Source organism: Chinchilla lanigera, unplaced genomic scaffold (genome assembly GCF_000276665.1).
Source record: "Chinchilla lanigera isolate Chin_1 unplaced genomic scaffold, ChiLan1.0 scaffold00041, whole genome shotgun sequence".
Lineage (NCBI taxonomy): Eukaryota > Metazoa > Chordata > Mammalia > Rodentia > Chinchillidae > Chinchilla > Chinchilla lanigera.
Window position 1 is genome coordinate 5,013,927 of NW_004955442.1, and position 8,640 is coordinate 5,022,566.

Sequence of the window (8,640 nt, forward strand, 5' to 3'; positions counted from 1 at the left end):
TTTGGATTACAGTTCAGAGGCTTTAAAGACAGAAACAGAATTGGCAGAAGGGTCTTGGCAGAGGAAAGCTGCTCATTGTGGACAGGAAGTGGAGAGTGAAGGGAAAAGCTGGGGAGGGAGATACATCCTTCCAGGCCACTGTCAAGGATCTGCCTCCCTTAAACCAGGCCTTATCTCCTAACAGGAAGTCAGCTATAGTGTCCCATGGCCCAATCATCTTCCACATGGACTGCCTGTGAGTGCAGGAGGTCTTCAGGGGGCACTTGTGACCTAATCCATAGCATTAGCCAAACAGTCCCATTCCTTTTGGCTGTGATTGGTACACCTCCCATGTTGTACAACACAGCACCGTATGCTCATCTAAAGGAAGACCTATCGATTCTGAAAATGGCAACCTGACACCCAGTAGAATTCATGTGCACTGAAGAAAGGTGTTCAGTTCAAGTAGAATTTAGTTTTTAGACCAGAGAAAGTCAATCATTTCTTTCTCTGCCAATACTGTCTTGTACATACCTTGGCTGAGTCACTTTTCATATTGGATTTTCATTATTCACCATCTCTACCCATCTGTGAACTCTCTAGTAGAAGAGAGCTTTCTCATTTATCTGTGTGCTTTCAGGCCATAATCCAGTACAGATGACTCAGAAAATGATGACTGAGGGGCAGACCAGTCAAGAATGCTTAAATATGCAGTGCTGAAGGTCAGCTTGGTTGCCTGTGACACAAGAAGAGACACCGTGACAGAGAATATTTTCCACACATGACCACAGCAGTATCTCTTATCCCACATTCTCTTCTTTCAATATAACTTGCTACTTCTGCCAAAGCATAATGAAGTCCATATCCCTTCCCCTTGAAGCGAGCAGACCTTGTGACTGTGGTAACCAGTAACATATGGAAGAAGTGATGGTATATGAGTTCTGAAGTTGGATCATGAAAAGATCATGTACTTCTCTCCTGCATCTCTTGGGCTTCTCCCTCCTGGAACAACGTCACCACACTGTGAGCATGCCTGAGCCCCTCTATAGAGAGGTACCTGTGGAGAGGAATTGTGATCCTGATCTACATCCTTAGCCAAGCTTCCAGTGATGGCCACCATGCACTTGCCAGCCATCTTTGAATTAGATTCTCTCATGCCTAGATAACCTGTTCCAGCAGATGTCCTGTGTAACAGAGCTGAGGTGTTCCACCATGTCCTCCCCAATCCATAGGTTTGTGATCTCAGTCAGTGACTACTGCTTTAGGTCACTGTATTTTGTGTTTTGTGTTTTGCATAGATGGATGACCAGAAAAGATGGGCAAATAAAATCCTTTTGATCACTCAAACTAAGTCTTGGGAATTATTTTGTCTCTCTTGCTATTTCATGAAAAATAAGACAGAATACGGACACTGGAATTTATCCCCATGAATGGGAATTGACCAAGTGGGATAGAGCCATATTTGGAAGTGTGTAAGAGAAGGTTTTCAAAAATAATCAATTAATGAGTGGATCAATCAATTAACTAATTCAGCAATTACTGTACCTGAGTACTTGGTGAGTAAGACAGACATAGTCCTCTATCTTCATAGAGCTCACGTTCCAATGAGAAAACTAAATAGTCACACAATTACTTTTAATTAACTCAATCCCAATGGTTGAAATAGCTGAGGATATTTACCCTGAGATCAGCTTCATCTACTATGTAAAGGATTGTGCCACAATTCATCCACATGGCACGGGCTTCCTCATAGCGTGGCTAGAAGGCTGTTCGATTTCACAACTAGCTGTTCTGTGGCTTGCACTCTGACTCTGCAGTACACAGGCAGCCTCGAAGCTCCGTGATCTGCAGTAGGTATTTCTGACCCTGGTCAGAGTTGATCCAGGGTCAGATGCCTGATGCAGGCTGAGCCAAGCATAGTCTTGTAGCTGTAGGGTAAGGTTTATTAATGGTTGCGATGGCAACAGAAGGTGTAATGAATCCTTCTCATGCTGTGGGCCCTAAATCTGCCCTGGGTTATACATTTTCTGAGCCCAACATTTTCCCTCTCCCAACCCCACTTTCTCCTCCCTGTAGCTCTCCTTCTTTCCCCTCCTTTCTCCCTCTCTATTGATTTAATCAGATATCTTAGGATCTTTCTGGTTAATTCTCATTAATGCTAATGCTTGCTAGAATTGTTTTTTCATTACTTGGCAATAAAACCAAACCTTCACTGGTACAAAGAGTAAAGAGGATTATCCTTGTCCATTAAGACTCCCAAGGGAACCTTAAATTAAGACCAAGGGGCAGAAGCCACAGTGGAAGAAATTACAGCTGAATACACGAAAGGATTTTTTAAGAGCCAGAGATACGTATAGATGTAGGTAGTGAGACGCTGTCCTTGGAGATTTTCAAATAAAGGGTGGTCAACTGCCTGTCAAAGGGAATAGAGCATGAACTCCAGGCCCAGGCTGGCTGTAAATAATAATGATAAAATAATACCACAAAGCAGTTTTGTGCATTTACTATTTTATAGGCACCATGGTATTTAAAGTGCACTATCACATTTAATCCATACACTATACCTATGAGGACATACTAGCATGATTGCCACCTGGCAAATGAGGAAACTGAACCTCTAGAAGTTAGATAACTCCCTCAAGGTCACTTATCTGATGATCCAGATTTAAACTCAGGCTTTCTGAACTTAAGATCTATGCTCTCTAGTCTTATTGAAAGTTGCTCCTCTCTGGCTTCCAAAATTCATAAGAATTTCACCTCCTTTTTGCTTATTCCACATCTCATAAGTGACCCCCAAATTTCAAAGAATACAACAAAAATCATGGGGTGTTGTATCCTGTATTAGTCACTTTCTTGTCACTGGGACAAAATACCTGACACCTGCAATTTATTATTTATTTATTTATGTCTTTTTTGAGACAGAGTCTCCCTATGCAGTTCAGGCTGGCCTTGAGCTCACTTTGTAGCCCAGGCTGGTCTCGAACTCGCAACAATCCTCCTGCCTCAGCCTCCCAAGTGCTGGGATTACAGATGTGTGCCACCACGTCTGGCTGACACCTGCAATTTAAAGAGCAGAAGTTTCACCGGGGATATAGCTCAGTAGCACAAGCACAAGGTTCTGACTTTGATTCCCAGTACAAAAAAAAAAAAAAGCAGAGGTTTATTTGACTCATTTTCCAGGGGGTTTTGTCCATGGTTGGCTGGCTCCAAGGCAGAAACAGCACGTGGGGGTGCATGGTGGAAGATATCTCCTTAACCCACAACAGCCAGGAAGCCAAGAGGGAAGGAAGGAGCCAGGAACAAGAATACTATGTATCCTCTTAGGTGACCAGGCCACACATAAGAACACGAGACTTATGGGGAATATTTTAGATCTAAAATATGACACATCCTGAACAAATGAGAATTCTTGCATGAGATGAAAAAGAAAGCTCAAACATGGTAGGCCTGATAAATTCAGGTGATGATGACAAAAATAAGAAAGATATCCTTAAAGTGCAGTGAGTCCTAGGCAGGTGGAGTAGCTGTCACTAAATATATGTGTGTTGCTTGCCGTATCTTTTTCTCTTCTTCTTTTGTTACTCCTTCCAATTTGAACATTTGCCTGAGTCATTTCTACACTCTCTTTTGGGACTTAATTAGATTTGTTATTATTATTGTTTTGTTTATCTTTGAAATGCACAGCATCCCTCCCAGTTTTGAATGACTCATTCTGCCGTGGATATTGCTGCTGACAAAGGACATATTTGTGTGGGGGAGAGGATTTGAATTGCCAATAGTCTGTTTGATGACTGTTTCCCAGAAGCAGGCATGATTAAATTTAGCGAAAGTTTCTCTTAGAAATGTGCTTTAAAAAAACCCCAAACTCTACCTGATCATTTATCATTACTTTAAATCATAGAGAAAATTGAAGGTTCCTATCATTTTCTTAATTGAATAAAGGAGACACATGTGGGAAGGATCTTGTTGAATGCTGAACAGATTCTAAGCTCCTAATTAGAGCATTTACCTACAGAGTTCTCTTTGCCTAGGAGGCTCCCAGCCCTGCCTCGCCCCCTCCTGTTTCTGATGTGTTTCTGCATGCCTCGAAGGTTAATGTTGAGGCCAGCCCAACACACACTGTCGTTAATAGAATACTTCAACACATTCCTGTTGCGGAGTGAACAGCAGATCTTCTCAGATCTTTCAGGCTTTTGTTAAACCTATTATGATGTTTCCAAGGAGATGGGGTTTAGCAGCAGGCGAAGGGTGTTTGTTGTGTACTGTCAGGAAACAGGGAGTCTTGATTACCGAACTGGGTCTGGAAACTTTTCGTTATTACTCGACTCCTGTTCCCAAACCAGGTGATGCTCTACTTTAGGAAGGAGTTATGTGCCTACAGTGGCACGTATATGAAATTCTAGCTTCAAGGGCATGAAAGAAGCTATTTCAGATAAGCAAAGAGAAGTTAAATTCTCCAGTCCTGGAATTTCTGTTAACTTGATGTGAGAGATTCTAGCCTCTTATACCTAGGTAAAGTTTTGAGTTCCAAGCAAGGGATGGGAAATCCATTTGGAGACCTTGAATGATGCTGATAACAATAGTTAAAGTTGGCTGAGTGCTTAACCATGTGCCAGCAACTGTGCTGGGCACAGGGGAAGGGAAATATTAATATTGTTGGGTCTCTCCATCTCTAGAGCATCAAGAAAGTACTTTTAACCATTGAGAATAATGCTGTCAATACCACCAGCTGAGTTGTTTCCTGTACCCACAGAGTAGCTGCTTCCAGGAATATGGAAACTGCCAACATTTACACAATAAACTACAAAGTCCATGACCTTGGGTTGCAGTTTTTGTTTTTGCTCACTATTGATTTTTATGGTCTAGTTAAAAACCTCTCACACGCCACAAGGGCCAGTAAAATTTTTCCTGCAAGGGCTAGGTATTAATATTTTAGGCTTTGTGGACTACTTGATCTGGGTTGCAGCTATTCAACTCTACTCTTGTAGTGAAAGAACTGCTCTAGATATTTGTAGGCAAAGGAATGTGGCTGTGCTCCAATAAAACTTTATTTATAAAAAAGGATTATGGCCCTTGGACAGTAGTTTGCTAACCTGGGTGTTGTTCATAGTAGATGCTTCATAAATATTTGTTAAATTAATGTAGAAATTTCAAATAACTGGAATTCAAAATAAAACAGATCCTGACTTAAAAGTTTATATAATAAATGGCTGCTTATTGTAGTAATTTTGAAAATAAATAAAAAACAGTTCATGAAGAAAGTAAAAGTCATGGCTAATAGATAAGCCCATACAATTTGCCATGTTTATTCCATTTTAGTTATTTTCTATACATACTTTTAAAAATTAACAGAGCAAATAGCTAAAATTTAAAACTATTATAATATGAATTTGTTCTGTTTTACAGAAAATGAATGATGAACCCAGCTTCCCTTGGGACTGTCAAAAGGAGCAACTCTATTCTCAGAAGCAGTTAAAGGATCTGCTCTAAGCCCAATTACTTCTACCCCTTGATGTCCAAAATTAGATTTCTGTCCAAGATCCAGGTTCTGAAAAATCCTGAAATGCTTTTTGGATCCCAAAGGAAGATTAAATTAAAAAGCTCAGCAGAATTTCAGCACTGAGTGCTGTGTTGCATATGTGTGGGCAACTCATTTAACCAAAAGATGGCATTTCCTCCCTCTCTGTGGATGCTGGGAAGTTCCTGGAATGCTGTTTGCAGAGAGCAGAGTGTTTGACAATGTGTTAACCTAAAATGGGCCAAGAAAGGCTGTGGTGAACACTTGAATAAAAAGAATTAATAATTTGGTGTAAGAAGAACAATTAGGGATTTCAAATTTCATTAGGGAGAGAAGTAATATCCCAGCATTTGAGCCCCAATGCGCACACACACACACACACGCATGCACACACACACAATCCTTTTGTGCACTCTTGAAAATGTTTGACTTAGAGTGTTGCTCTAGTCTGACATTTATTATTATATAGCTTCTGTCCCCTTACACTGCCATTTGCCCTTCACTTTGTATCCCTTCCATCACTACCCTTTCCACTGCACCCAGCCCATAAGCTCAGGCCCATATTGCTTCTTTTTAGAAGGAGGAAAAAACATGGTCATTTAAACAATTCCAAGAATGTTGAAAAGCCACCAGTACTCAGATGGTCCCCAAGGCTGCCAGGCAAGTGATGACTTTTCCTTTCCTAGTTGTGGTGAATTGACAGCTGGTGGTCAACTTGTAACACCCAGCTGAACTGAACCAGCGTAGTGCATGGTGCTGGGTGTGGGAGGCCCATTTGAGGATGTTTCCAGCAGCATAAGAAGCAGAACTGGAGAGGAAGAAGTTTAGAAGCTGTTGGGAACTATTTGAAGCTGTTGGGAGCTGCTGCTTCTCTTGAGCTGCTGGTTCTCTTGGAGGAGCTTGTCATGCTGGCTTTCTCATGGTCTAACTTGGCTGTTGATGCACTTGGCTGCTCTCATCATCGAAAGAGCTCAGGACTTTACCATCAGTGAGAATGGCTACAGTTCACTTTGGAGGAGCTGTGGTCCTTACTTTGAGCATTGCTTCCTGGCTCGCTAGGGGAAGATGGTGTGCTGTACAGTCTCCTAGAGAAGCTTGTCATGCTGACTATCTTGATATAGACTTGGCTGTTCTCTTCATTGGAGGAGCTTGGGACCTCACTGTCACTGAGGACGGCTGTGGTACTTTTGGAGGGAACTCCGGTCTTTTTTTTTTTTTTTTTTTTGGTTTCTTGGTTTTTCTCCGGTACCGGGAACTGAACTCACGACCTTGCGCTTGCCAGGCAGGCGCTTTGCAGCTGAGCTAAATCCCCAGCCCCCAGAACTCCGGTCTTTACTTTGAGTGTCACTTCCTGGCACTAGTTCAGATCCCTCAGCCTGCTAGCACAAATCCTTCATCCCTCTGGCTCAGACTTTCTAGCTTCCACCACTGACCTTTGGACCTTCCCAGTGTAGATCTGTGAAACAGTCCTGCATTAGACATTGTTGTGAACTCTTGGCCTCCAGTTGGACTAGTTGGGGGCATTGTTATGGACTCTAGGTCTTCAGCTGGACTCATGCAGGACATTACTGAGGGATCCAGGCCCTCAGCTGGATTCTTTGGTCTTAAGTGTGTGGACAGGTTTCCTGCACACTTTTTGTATATGACTCTCTGGGTGGCTATTATAAAATAATCTTATAATTAAGTGCCCTGTATTGTATTGTTTACCCCTGTAAACCCCTGATTACAACACTAGTTTAAGAACGGAGAGCCATTAGGGGACATTTACATTTTGTAACTTTTAAAATAATGGGTATTTGGCTTGGTAGGAAGGAAAGTGGCCAAATCATGTGCGTAAGAAGCGTTTGATATGCACCCATATGGGCTCTTGCTATTCTTGAGGATGACTGTACAGAATTCCACCCTCTACTCTGAACACCTCCTCTGCTCTTAAAGGCCTTGGGTGGGGGGGCTATTTATCAGATATACAGTGCTGTATCCCCTTTGTGCTGCTGAATGTTCAATCTGAAAGTCTCTCTCATCCTTGGAGAGAAAAGCATGGTAAACAAAGGAGAGAAAGTGGAGTGTCCATGATGTGCCTGGTTCTCCCTAACAACACTGTTGGAAGATGGAGTGTGCATATTTTATAAACCTTTTTTGGCAGTGACTCTATATTCACCCCTGCATCTGACCATCTTAAAGCATTTAAAGTAGAGGCTGATGCAAAATATTCAGCACATACTTGTGGCTAAATTATTCTTGTTGCTGTTGTGCTTTTGCTCAGCCAGGCTATGGGAGCAGCAGAATACTTAGTGGTGTTAGTTTTGGCCTAGGAAAGACCTGCATTTGAACCTCTGCTGTGCTTCTTATAAGATGAGCACTCCTGGGCATGTAATCTTTTTTAAAAATAGTTTTTACTATTTGCCATACATAGTAATCACATTCCTCATAGGGAATTCGTACCTGTACATAATATATCTTAATTCTTTTTCCCATTCCCCTGCCGTCCCTTTCCCTCTCCATTCATAAAACTTTGTTTACATTCTTTTCTTCCCATTCTTTTAAAAATCTTTATCCCCTTCCTTCCATTTCCCTGCCCCTTCCTTGTTCCCCCTTCCATTTGAACATTTTTTCCTACTTCCCAATATCTATCCTCTATTTTGCTCCTCATATGGACTTTGGATTTCTTACACAACAGACACTATGCAATATTTAAACATGTGTTTAGAATTATTTCACTTAAAATTATGTTCTCAAAGTGCATCCATTTACCTATAAATGTCTCAAGTTTACCCTTCTTTACAGCAGAATGGTACTCCATTGCATATAAAAAAACACATTTTCTTTTTCCATTCATTTGCTGATGGACATATGGGCTGTTACCAAGATTTAGTGATTATGAATTGTGCTGTAATGAACATGGGTGTACATATATTGCTGTGATATGATGCTTTTAACTCTTTTGGGAAGCTATCTGGGGGGTTGTGTCAAATAGAATCTCCTGTTTTAGTTTTTTTGAGGAATATCCATACTGATTTTCATAGAGGTAGTACAAATTACACTCCCACCACAATGGAGAGAGGTTTTTTTTCCCTACAGCCTCACCAATTTTTTTTCTTTTGGTTTTTTTTTTTTTTTTTTTTTTTTTGGTTTTTCTCCGGTAC